At 59.7% G+C, this 12846-nt stretch overlaps 1 protein-coding gene across 1 annotated transcript in view; it reads left to right on the top strand.

The window, feature by feature from the left end:
• The first annotated feature begins 6677 nt into the window (after positions 1 to 6677).
• Positions 6678 to 12846, top strand: part of B3GNT3 (UDP-GlcNAc:betaGal beta-1,3-N-acetylglucosaminyltransferase 3) — an 11082-nt gene continuing 4913 nt past the window's right edge. Inside the window, exon 1 of the mRNA XM_026655009.1 lies at positions 6678 to 6760. The gene's annotated coding sequence lies outside the window, so the exon portion shown is untranslated. The remainder of the gene's footprint in view (positions 6761 to 12846) is intronic.

Below are 12846 nucleotides of genomic sequence, written 5' to 3'. Positions count from 1 at the left end.
CTCTGGGGTTAACTTCCTTGGGGTCCCCCCCCAAACTGGGATAGTGTTTTTGCAGGGCACCCATCCTGCTGTTACACAGTGCCTGTGGGGGCAGGGTGGGAGGGCTAGAGGTGGCCGGGGGGAGAAGATGGGTCTGTCCCACAACACGTGCTGTGTCCAGGGTCCCAGGGTGGTGGCAGGGGGAACAGACAGTGCCAGCGCCGCCACCCCCCCAAGCCTCGAGGCCTGTGAGCGCCATGCCCATCACAGGGGCGTCAGACCATGGCCTGGCTGGGCGAAGCCACACCAAGGCGAGGGAGAATTCCCAGCTGGGCCTGGCCCAGAAGCAGTCGAGCAATAAGGGGATGGGCTCCAGGCCGAGCCCTCCAAGCTCCCGCTACGCTGGGCTTTCGGTGCATGGCAGCCATCCCACGTGCCCAAGGGGGGTGGGGGCAGAGCTGGGAACTCAAACGGGCTCTCGCAGGTCCCCGGGCAGTGCCTGCACCATTGGATCCACCTCCTCCTCTGCAGCTAACTGGGCCGAGCGTTGCCAGGTGCCCTCGGCAGTCGCTGACCGATTAAACGTCCTGCCCCTCTTCTGGCCGGCTGTATGGTGCCCCGCCAGTGCCCTCCGGGCCGTGGGCGGCTGGGGCTGCCTGGCCGAGCCACTCTAGGTTGGGGCACAAGCCGAGAATGGCCCAGGGCACTGGCTGTCATTGGGTCAGGTTACACGTTCGGCACGGCAGTGGGCCCCGGGGCAGGGCACCCCACGGCCGCCCGGGGATCAAAGCGAGCTGGCGGGAGGGCACCACAAGGGCTTGTCTTGGGCTAAGCGACGTGGGTGCAGTGGAAGGCGATCGGGACACGTCCCACTTGGGCCAGCTGGCGGAGTGCGTTGGGGCCGCCTCTGTTCGGGGCAAAGGCCGCTGCCCGTTCGGTGTCAATCCCCACCACAGCCTCACTGGCACCTTCTTGGCCCCCCGGAACGAGCCGCCGGCCCTGGGCATTGACGCGGGTTACATAGATGGGGTCAGGGCCCTACCCCCTAACTCCAAAGGGGAGGGGGTTGAAGGGCAGGGCCAGGTTACTTCTCCAACTGCAGAGAAAGCCGCCACCCCCACCCCACACTGCCCATCCTCCCCTTCCTCTCCAGCCCCCCCCCAGCGGGAATGTGGCCAAGGGCTCTGGTCACAGGCTATAGATCATTTCCTGAGTTAGCAAAAGCGCCCTTCCTGCTACTGCTGAGTGGAGGCGGGTGGAGGTGCAGGTAGGCGTGCCAAGCCAGGGGAGGGGGGAACGGGTGTGTGTCCATCTCCTCCCAGGTCCTCCCGTGGGGGAGCTAGGGGCAGGGCCTGATCCCTCAGCCTCCCCCCCCTCCATTTGCCTGTCCTGCCTTGGCGTTTATGGAAAATTCTAGGGGGGGGGGAGGCAGAGGGGACTGGGGCAGTGAGGGGTCCAGCGTTCGGCAGCTCAAGGGGGGGTTTCCAGCCTCGGCTGCCCCCCACCCCCCAAGAATGAAAGCAGCGATGTTCAGTTGTAAAAGGAAACTCCTGGGGCTTTCTTTGAGCAGCCAGGCAGCAGGTGGGAGCTGTGGGAGGGGTCCTGGGGGGCTGAGGGGGGCGGCCCAGTGTCCTGGCTTTGCCAGCTGCTGAACGGGGAGAGGAACCGACGCTGCGGAGCAACGGGAACCCTCCTTGATGGTACCCCTCCCTGGCTGGTGGGCGGGGAGTCACCGGGGGAAGTGCCCAAGGGTGGCGAGGGGCCCTGGACCTGGGATCCACGTGCGAACCGTCCCGGAGCTCGGCACTGGCGTTTTGCTCTAGAGCCGCCCCAGCCCAGCGGGGATGTTCCCAGCGGGCAGCGGCTCCTGCAGGGGACGCTGGGCCAGCAGCTGGGTTTGCACCTCCTGACCCAGCCCAGCCAGGTGGCTGAGCCGGGCCCCAGGCGGAGTGGAGGGGGACCAGCCTGGCTCGCAATAAACAACCCCCCAGGCCACGCTGCCCCACCCCGACTCGGCTGCCCTGCGTGGGCCAGGCCGCCCCAGGCTGGGTAAGCAGGAAGGCAGGTGCCGCCCGCCCTAGGGCTGGGACAACAGAGCTGGCCCCCATGGAACTAGGCTCAGGTTGTGTCCCCTGGCCTCCCGGCACAGCCCAGTGCCATGCGGCCCAAGGTCGGCCCCATTTCATTGCCGGGCAAAGGGCTTCTCTTCCCCCCAGCACCAGTCAGTCCCGCCCCACCTGAGCTGGGTCCGGCTGGAACCGGGCCCTCCAGGGCACAGACTTCCCAGCCCACTCCCCACCCACACGCCACCTGCTCCTGGCACTAGGGCGTGCCCCTCTCGCCGGGGGATCTCCAAGCATTCCTGCTCCAGGGAGGCAGGGGCATGTTATCCTCCCCCAGCCCTCACCAGTCACCTGCCTGACTCCGAAAGCAGCGAGAGCAGGAACAGCACAAGGGCGTGGGAACAAGCTCCCCAGGCAAGCGGGAGGTCCCTGCCATTGGGAGCAGGTGCTGAAGAACCAGTGAGGCACTGGGGAGGGGCCATGGGGGCGGGGCAGCCCCAGCCCTCCTGCTGCGTGGCTCCTCTGGGGTTAATTTGTGCATGGGCGGGACGACACTCACAAAGCGTCTTTCCTATCAGTTGTGTTGGCAACAAAATAGCAAGCAGGCCCCACTGCTATAGCCTAAGGGGGGTGTTTCTGTGTCGCCCGCAAGGATAAAAGTCATACTACTGCTGCCAGCTAATGGAGAGGCTCCTCTTGGCCCTGCGGTAGGGTTCCCTGCTTCTTGCCCAGGTGCTGTGGTTTGTGCGTCAGCTGGACGTGGTTGTCTGTCTGCCCTCTGCAAGGTACGTGCCAGCCTCGCCGGGGCAAGAGTTGGGAGAGCAGGATCAACCCCTCTTCGCCCTTGCCACCTGGGCTGCTCCTGCCCTTGGCAGCGTTGGCTTGCTCTAAAGCTATGGCATTCGCTTAGGGGTTTCCCTGCGAAAAGCCAGATTCTTCTAATGTAGAGGAATTTCCTCAGCACCTAGAGGCCCCAGAAGGGAGCAGGGTGGTGCCAGGCGCTGCACAAATACATGCTGAGTCCCTGACCCAAAGAGCTTACAATCTAAGGAGGCCAGCCAGACAAAGGGTGGGAGGGGAAACTGAGGCACTGCAAGGGGACAGGGTCACGGAGCAGAAGCAGGAAGAAGGCACCGGGCTGGCGCCCTGAGCGGGGCTCTGCCCACTGGCCCACACTGCCTCACAGGGCTGAACCTCCCGTTTGACCACGCTTTGCTCTGAGGCCCTAGGGTTAGCTTCGAGCGGCCCCCTTGAGTGGGGATCTGCCCGGTGGCACGCACGGGTGAGGCACACCTTGGCGGCACTTTGCCAGCGGCTTCTGCCCCAGCCCCTTCCTGAGGAGCTGGCTGGAGCAGCCGCTGCACAGCTGCCAGATGAACTCCTCCTGAGTGGGAGGGGGCAAACACCCTGATTGCCTCATTAGCCTGCCGCGGCCAGGTCCCAGTCACCTGCTGAAGGCAGCCGGCAGGTGAGAGGCGCTGCTCCGTGCCCAGCAGCAGGCAGATCCTGAACCAGGTGGCGGTGTTGAAATCCTCACTCTGCAGTGAGTAGCTACCCTGGGCTCAGCTGCTATAGGGGAGATGGGGGGCCGTGCTTTGCTCTATGTCTCTGGGGGGGCCTTGCAGAAGCAGAGTGGGCTACACAGGAAGATGGGGGGAGGGTAAAAGAAGCATTGCTGCAGAATAAATGGAAGATACAAACACAAGAGTAAAGTTATTTATGGACTAATAGTGATAACTACTCAAGGAGAGCCTAAACAAAATAAGTATCAGAGGGGTAGCCGTGTTAGTCTGGATCTGTACAAAGCAACAGAGGGTCCTGTGGCACCTTAAGACTAACAGAGTATTGGAGCATAAGCTTTCGTGCAGACGCATGTAATGGACATTGCCAGAGGCAGGTATAAATATGCAGGCAAGAATCAGTCTGCAGATAACAAGGTTAGTTCAATCAGGGAGGGTGAGGTGCTCTGCTAGCAGTTGAGGTGTGAACACCAAGGGAGGAGAAACTGCTTTTGTAGTTGGCTAGGGTCACGGAGTCCCCGGGCGATGCTCTGGAACTGCTCCCCACAAAGCCACTCAGGACTTTGGGGAGCCTCCTCTCCCTCGGAGCAGACTGTCTTCAGGGCAAGACGCTCACACGGCTTCACCTCCTGGGTCTCTCCTGGGAGCATTCAGCATATGCCTCTCCGTGCGCTTCCCACAGCGAGTCCGCCCAGGCGGGGTCCTGGGGAAGCCAGAGGGTTCTGCACCCCCCACTTCACAGTCAGACGTGACTCTCAGCCAGCCAGTAAAACAGAGGTTTATTAGATGACAGGAACACGGTCTAAAACAGAGCTTGTAGGTCCAGCGAACGGGACCCCTCCGCTGTGTCCATTCTGGGGCCCAGCGAGGCAGACCCCGTCTGCCCTCCCTTCCAGTCCCCAGCCAGCTCCAAACTCCAACCCCCGTCCAGCCCCTCCTTCTCTGGGCTTTGTCTCTTTCCCGGGCCAGGAGGTCACCTGATCCCTTTGTCTCCAACACCTTCAGTTGGCACCTTTGCAGAGGAGGGGCCCAGGCCATCAGTTGCTAGGAGACAGAGTGTCGGGCATTTATGTACACTGGCCCTTTGCTCTGCAGCAACCATACACCCTTATCCCACCACCTAGATACTTAAGAACTGCATAGGGGAAACTGAGGAAAACATTAAGAACAGTCCCACTTCGTCACAGCTAGTCATTCACAGGCTTTGTTTAATCCTGAGCTGAGGGTGTCAAATTTGCAAATGAACTGAAGCTCAGCAGTTTCTCTTTGGAGTCTGGTCCTGAAGTTTTTTTGCTGTAAGATGGCTACCTTTACATCTGCTATTGTGTGGCCAGGGAGGTTGAAGTGTTCTGCTACAGGTTTTTGTATATTGCCATTCCTGATATCTGACTTGTGTCCATTGATCCTTTTACGTAGTGACTGTCCAGTTTGGCCGATGTACATAGCAGAGGGGCATTGCTGGCACATGATGGCATATATAACATTGGTGGATGTGCAGGTGAATGAACCGGTGATGATGTAGCTGATCTGGTTAGGTCCTGTGATGGTGTTGCTGGTGTAGATATGTGGGCAGAGTTGACATCGAGGTTTGTTGCACAAAATAAGTTACATTTTTAAAGGTTAATACCTAAGGTAGAAAAGGAAACCGAGAGGGAAAATGAGGGATCTCATCCTAGGGTGACCAGACGTCCCGATATTAGGGGACTTGTCCCGCGTCCCGACCTTACATCGTCCCGATATGGGGACCGTCTGGTGGAGAAGGACCGCAAGCTGCCGCCGGCGCCGCTCACCTCTTCTTCCTGGGGCAGCGCAGCTCCCGGCGCCCGCCCGCCGGCACGAGCCTGCAGTGCAGCCCCAGGCACAGAGGCGGCGAGGAGGTCTCCTCTGCGTGCTGCCAGGGGGGGGGGCTTGCAGGCGCCGGCAGCGGGCAGAGAGCCCCTCGCCCTCCCCACTTGACCCAACTTGACCCACGACCCTAGGAGCCAGAGGGACCTGCCTGCCAGATGCTTCCTGGGAGCCGCTCCAGATAAGCACCGCTGGGACTCCCCTCGCCCCCTGGCAGGTCCCTCTGGCTGGGTGTGTGTGTGTGGGGGGCTCTGCGTGCTGCCGGTGCCTGCAAGCCCCGCTCCGCGGCTCCAGCAGCTCCCATTGGCGCCTTTCCCGGCCAATGGGAGCCACCCGCCACGGAGCTCGCGCTTGTGGCGGCCGCAGCGCGTGGAGACTCCCCTCGCCGCTCTCACCCTAGGAGCCAGAGACCTCCCAGCAGGGCTGGTGAGTGCGGCCAGGGAAGGGGGCAGGGTGTGATGGTGAGTGTCTGGGAGGTGTGTGTGTGTGCGGGGGGGGGTACTGGGCTGTGAGGGTGTGGAGGGCGCTGGGCAGTGGGGGAGATTTGTGTGTTTTGGGGTGCTAGGCAGTGGGGGCCTGTTGGGGGGGGGTGCTGGGAAGTGGGGGAGATCTGTGTGTGTCAGGGCACTGGGCAGGCGGGGTCTGTGTGGGGCATTGTGTAGTTGTGGTGGTGGGGCTGTGGGGAAGGGCACAGGGAGGGAGGGAGAGGAAATCTGTGTGTATTGGGAAACTAGCGAGTGGGTGGGTTCTGTGTGGGGTGCTGGGCAGCTGTGGTGGGGCTGTTGGTGGGGGGGCGCTGGGTAGGGGTGGTGGTGTGCACAACACTGTGCATTTGTTGTGGGGGAGCTCTGGGCATAATGGATCCAGGGGGCACTGGGCGGGGGAGCTGTGTGGCGCAGCCTGCGCCCACCCCCAACAGGAAGGGGCATGCTGGTAGCACAGGGCCAGCCGGATCAGTGTGCCTCTGGCCATGCCATTCATGCCCCATTTCCCCTGGCCAGCCCCGCCCTTCCTGCTGCTCACCTGCTCACTCTGCAGCGAGTAGCTACCCCGGGGCAAGACTGGGGGGGCAGGGAGACTAGGAGGGTTTCCTTGCTATTGTTCCAGACAGCTGCCCTCTTCCCTTTCCAGATAAACTCCTCTTTCCTGGCTTCAAGCTCCAGGCAGTAACAGGCCACCGAGTTTTCCTGCCTGAGCCAGGGGCGGTCCTTCCTGGTATGGAACAAATGACCCAGCTCCTGTTTCTGATGAGTGGCTAAAACGGAGCCGGGATGGGGGGAGCGTCTTGGGGCAGAAGGGACCCGGGCTGTGCCGGCCCCAAAGAGGCCTGCGACGTAGCAGGGTCCCCTCCAGGTGAACTATGGACGTGGTGGCGGTGGGGATGGAGGAGATCCTCTCTCTCCTACTGGGAATGAGCTTGTGTTGGTGGGGGGAGAGACCTGGCCTGGGATGGCACCAGAGATCATGCCGAGCAATGTGTCTGCTAGGGGGGATTGCCAGAGTCTGGCTGCTAAGGGGCCCGAATGGGAGCTTTGAAAATCCCGGGCTGGATAGTGGGTCCCGCGGCGTTTTGGAAACCTGGCCCCATCTGCTGGGTTAGGGGGCAGGAGCCAGGCCTTGTCAGAGAAGATCTGAATGATCAGGCCCTGACAGCAGGATGCTGCTCTCGTCTCTTCCCCCCCCGCCCCCCCAGCACAGGCACCTTCCCCATACAGCTGCTCCCAGTCCGAGGGAGCCGAGTCCAGGCTGCAAGGGAGGCAGGATGGTGCAGTGGTTAGTGCAGTGGGCTGGGGATCTGATCTGCTCCAGGCTGCCTGGGTGATCTCAGCCGCCCTGTGCTGCGGTTCCCCCTCTGTAAGGGGCTGTTGTGAGATGCTACTGGTGTGGTGCTTCTGCTTTCTCCTGTTGATATCACTCGGCTGCGTGAGTGTGTTCCCTCTTTGTGCTGCCCCAGCTCTGCGCAGATAGCTGACCCAGCAAACCCGACAAGAACCCCCCAATAACCACAGAGTCTAGTAAGATGCAAAATCACATTGAGTAGGTTTATTGCGACCTCGGACACAATTGCAGTTCCCTGTAGGTTTCTGAGCCTAATTCAGGGCATACTACGAGAAAGTGCCTCTTGGCAAGGACCCGGCTCAGTGGCGGGACTTTCCACTGCCCCCGTGGCCGGACAAAGACACCACCCCAGGGATACATTTTTATACACAGGTACAAACAAGTTACACCTCACTCCTGACGTAGCAAGGTACAACCCCTCTACGTAGTAAGATGCCGCCTCTCACCTTGTACATGTTGGTTCGAACAAAACAACTCTATCCATCATTTTACCCTTTTGCCCCTGTCATTGGGATGGGTCGGCCTGTTCCATGTTATCTGTCGAATGTTCCAGTATCGTGTATGTTCTGATATCTGGTGTCCAGTACCTTTTAGGTATGTCTCTTTTTGCAGCATCAGCCCTTTCCTTGCCAGCGTCTGTGAGCAGGGCCTGCCTTTGGCTCACGGCTTAACTTTGCTTTATGTTAGCAAAGTCTTGACCATTTCTTTAGTTCAGGCCTCAAGCCTCATACTGGGCCTTTATCAGGGCCTTCACTTACTACAGGGGCGTTGGGAGGAGAAAGACATCACAGATTGCGAGGCGAGCAGGTACCTTAGAGGCAGGTAGTCTATTCTAATACAGCACCTAATTCCCCCCTGCCTCCGGTCTAGTCATGGCTGGTTCCCTGCCTTCCCTCCTTGCTGAGTGGAACGCGTACCATGATTGGCTGGGAGGCTGGAATAAAACCAGCCGAAGGGACAGAAAGTCTCCTCCAGGCTGCAGATTTTCACCCTGTGACGAACGGCCCCACGCTCGCTGTTTTCGATGCAGAGCCATCATGGCCCAGGCCCAGGGCCCAGATGGTGTCTCCTTCCTCCAGTTAGGAGAGAGGTCCCAGCTCCACAAAGCCAGCGAGAGGCAGGCGGAAGAACGTCCCCGAGCTCGCCCATGCCCAATGGTCCCTCTAATTTTTGACAGGCCGTGTGCGCAAAAAATTTCTTCTGTGCACATTTTTGTGCGCGCGGTGTTTCTTGCTCCTCTATCTTTTTTATTTTGTCTTTCCCATCGCCGACGTCGCACAATTTCCCCCAGCGCAGGAGCCGCCGGGCTGTAGAGTGAGCGAGCTCCTTCCCCGGTCTGTCGGGAGGGTGAGGTGCGCTCTGAGCCCCAGGCCGGGAGCTAGCAGCAGACGTGGGCTTTGGACAAGTTGCTCAGGTCTGCTCCAGAGCATGGTAAAAGGGGTAGTGTAGACAGGCCCCAGGAGCGGGGCGAGAGCCTGGGAGACGGGAGATGAGGACATCCCATTGACCCCAAGGCTGGGTATTAAAGGGTTAAAGAGCTAAGGGCTTTAAGGGATCCAGTGGGGCAGAACCCAGCTGTCCTGTCCCCTGGGGTGGATCCTGACTTGGTTCTGGGGGCTCGGCCGGGGAAGCAGGAGCGACTCCTAGGCAGACCTAGGCCTGTTGGACGCCCGGCTCACCCAGGCAGGTGTGGCCTACGAATTAGCCGCACCAGTGATGGGGATAAGCAAGAGGCTGGCAGACTCCCAGCTGTCCCCGATGCCTGGCCCACATCCTGGGACCCGGGGGCTGGGCCTGGTGTCAACAGGCTGGCATGGCACCGGCTCCTATTCGGTGGCTGCAAAACCGCCTGCTGGGACGGTGACCTGACAGCCAGGCTGTGGGAAGGGGTGGGGGCATCGTGGGGCGATTCCTGCCCTTTGGGTGCCAGGGGGTGCAGGGCAGATTCTGTGTTCCAGGGAGCTAAGGGCTAAGCTAAATAGTTGGGTTCGGGGTGGGGCTCTCTCCGTCCAGTGCCGTCTTGCAGGGGGGCAGTGGCTTCCGGGCTTGGGTTGGAGGGAGGGGGAATTCCTATGCCCCATGAGGCCCTGGAGTCAGCAGAGGGTTATCTGCTGAACCGGCCGCTCCCCGACGCTAAGCAGGGCGGGGCGGGGTAAGTGTGGGGACAGGAGCTCTCGCCGGAAGGTGCTGTCTCCCTTCGGCAGTGTCCTGGTGTAAGCAGGATGTTGGCTGACATTTAAAACCCGGGATTAATTTCCCCCACAGCCCCTTTCTGCAAAGAGCAGGGCTGGCCCCTGGCTGAGGCCCGCTCGGCTCTTCCGTTCCACGCCCCAGCGGTCTGGGTTGGATGCGGGGCTCTGTTTCGCTCGGGAGCAGCGGCGCTGTGACCCACCCAAGAGGTGGCTGCATCGCGTGCCGGGCAAGACCTCTGCCCGGTACGGCTCTAACCATCAAACGAGCACATTCCTCTGCTCTGCATCTGGCTGCTCCGGTGGGCGGCGGTGGCCGCTGAGGGGGGGAGCGCAGGCGTGCCAAGGCGCTGGGTTGCAAAGGGGCCCAGCCCTGGGCGAAGAGGGATTTTGGTGACGGGCGTTTCCTTGCTTTCACCCTCTTCAAATCTCCCTCGATCTTGCCACTTCTGCTCCCTGACCCCTCACGCCAGGCTTCGCTGCCTCGCCGCTGGCCTCCATCTGCCCAGGGCATCCCTGAGGCTGAGCCATCCCCGACCAGGACAGGGGACAGGCCCCTCCCTGGGCTTCCGGCGTGAGCTGGCCCAGGAACTGCGGGGGGAGGCTTTGTGGTTCGTGCGGGGGGGGGTGGGGGGGTGGGGGGGGGGGGGTTGCTAGCCGTGAGCTGGGACCAGCTAGGCTGGTGCAAACGGGTCTGAGGCCCACGGCGGTCCCTGCAGCCCAGCCCAGGGGCGGCGCAAGCTGCTCAGGGCCCAGTCCTGCACAAGGGCTGAAGTTCTGCCAGGGACGTGGGCTCCTGTGGGGGCACGTGGCAGCTGGCAAGGGACACGTGACACCTTGCAAGAGGTACTTGGCACTCCTTGACCTCAGGAAGGTCCCATTTGAAGTAACAGCCCGGCTCTGCCTGTCACGGGGCCAGCTTGCTGAAGCAAAGTTTAACTGGTGTTAAGCAAACATCCTGGGAGATGCTGGCTTGCAGCTCTGGCTTGGGGCTCGGCTAATTGGACAGGTGTGCGGTGTGCCCCTGGAGAATAAATACACCTAGCAGAGCTCCAGCGAGTCGCGGAGACTGGAGCGGCGCAGGGGGATTTGCCAGGCTGGCATCACCATAGCTACGGGGGGGAGGTGGCCCCTTTCCACTGCTCGGCACGCCCCCAAAGTGCGGCTCTTTGACTGAAGCAGCCGGCACCGTCTCTCCCGCGTTGAGATGCTGCTCTCGGCGGCTGGGTGACTCAGCCCGTCAGAGTTGGCACCCTCTGAGCTGGCATGCGTCTCTACCGCCCGGTGAGGAATGTGGTTTATTACGGTGAGCGGGTCGGGGCGTGGCGAGGCCAAGGCAAGCCCCTAGGCATGCTGCAGCCCGAGGGCTCCCCCGCAGCTCTGCTCCTGTACTATCGGCCTCTCTCCCTGTGCCACGGCCCTGCTCCCCACTTCGAGTGACAGTGATGAGGGGGGGGTCAATGCCCTTCTCCCAGGATTAGCCTAGTGTGTATGTGTGTGTGGGGGGAGAATACTCTGAGCAGTTGGTTTTGGAGTTAATAGCTCGAGATGTATGGGGCAGCTCCCCCCCCCCCCCCCCTTTGGAGCAATTGTCTCCGGCTCTCGGCAGATTCAGGCAGCTGTCACTATGTCAGTGACGCTCAGGGCAGCTCCCGCTCCCAGAGCGATTGTCTGACTCTCTGCAGGCCTTGCTCCACAGGTTGTGTTTGGAGCTTCTATGGGAACTGTGTTGGCTAGAAACGTTTTGTGTGTTAGAGACACAGGGGTGCCTTCCTGAGGCCAGTCCTTCCATGGGGATCAGGAAATGTCGATTTTTCACACAATCCAGTGAAATATTTCCGCAGCTGCTGATTGAAGTTCACGGAGCAGCAAAGCAAGAGAAGAGCTGCTGGAGAAGGTTGGGTGGGCTTAAAGGCGGTTCCCTTTGGCTAGCTTGACACGTGACGTTGACAATTTGTGTGTTAATGGCTACGAAGCTGGAACTTTTTGAATCTCAACATTAGATAATTGTCCGAGCCCCCGGGAGATTCTCACAAATCTGAAAATTGATGATTTTTAAAAAAAATAAAAGGCTTAAAAATGAACATTGCTCTTCTCAGTCGGCCTGCGAAAAACCGAACGCCGCCAATCCCAATCCCAGGGGCTGTCGTCCAGCAGAGGGGGCAGGAATGGGAGGTTTGAGGGACCCAGACCTAGGCTCCCAGAAAGCGGCCAGTGGCAGCCGCAGGGATGAATGCAGACCCCCAAATGAGACGGCGTCCATGTTTCTGAGTCGTTCTGCTGCTTTCAGGATGACGCCAGAGAATCCCCCCTTTTCCTGATCAGAACTACCCACAAAATCCTCTGACAGGCAGAAGGGGGGGCTGGGCCGAACGGGGGTGACGCATGTGGCAGCGTGCCGGGAAAGTGATCTAGTGTGGAACGCCAGGGTAAGGTGATGCCAATGCAAACCACAGAGAGCCCGGGGGGGTGGCTCTAACCCACCTGCTATTAGAGGTGGGACATTGAGAAGCACTGGGCCTTTTGCCCCGTGGGTACATCCAGGGAATGCCTGGATAGACTGCTAACAATGGCAGAGTAGCGTGGTCAGAGGACCAGACTGCCCACAAACCCGCCCCGAGGGGACCTGCTCAGGGGGAGAGGGGACAAGACCCAGCACTGCCAGGAAGCCGCGGGGGCTGCCAACGCTTGGGAGAGCCACCCGAGGATGCCAGGATCAGCTCGGCTTCCCCATGAGGGCAACCTGGGCAGGTGGCGCCTGTGTCTGCGTAACGCCTGGCCCAGGTTAGCCCCCTGGCCATGCTGGGAGGTTTGTGAGAAGCAGGCAGAGGCCCGGGAGCTGGGACCGAGCGGCAGTCTGTGTGCCGGGGAGCAGCTGGGCCAGGAGACAGAAAAACACCTTGGTGGGGGGGAGGAGATTTCCCTTTTTCTTTTGTGCGTTGAAAAGATGAAAATTGTTGCTAAAAATGTTTTAATTTGGGGATTTTCTTTTAGTGTTTTGTTTTTGTTTTTTTTTAAAAGCCCAAGAAAATACAAAATCATCTTTTTTGAAAACTGATTATTTTTATTTCAAGATTTTTGTTGGGGGAAGAGAAGAGGAAAGAGAAAATGTTGAGGGATATGGGGAGGAAACCCCCAAATATTTTTACCATTTCCCTAGACGATTTGGAACTTCTGGGGCGAGCTGGGGGAAACTTTTTCAATGAACAATAAATTCACCAAAAATGCATTCTCCCCCCCCCCCAGGGCACTAAAACTATTTGCAAATTTGGGTCGAATTCAGTGAATAGTTTCAGCTGAAAAAAATTCCATATTTTCCTAAAGACGTCAAAACTGTTTCATCCATTTTGAAATGAAACCTTTCAAGTTTTTGTTTGGCGATGGTGTGTCATTTAGAACCGTAGCAAATTG

This window comes from Terrapene carolina, unplaced genomic scaffold (assembly GCF_002925995.2).
Source record: "Terrapene carolina triunguis isolate 2854851 unplaced genomic scaffold, T_m_triunguis-2.0 Scaffold194, whole genome shotgun sequence".
NCBI lineage: Eukaryota > Metazoa > Chordata > Testudines > Emydidae > Terrapene > Terrapene triunguis.
Note: the sequence above shows the minus strand (reverse complement) of the source record. Positions and strands in the feature narration are given on the sequence as shown.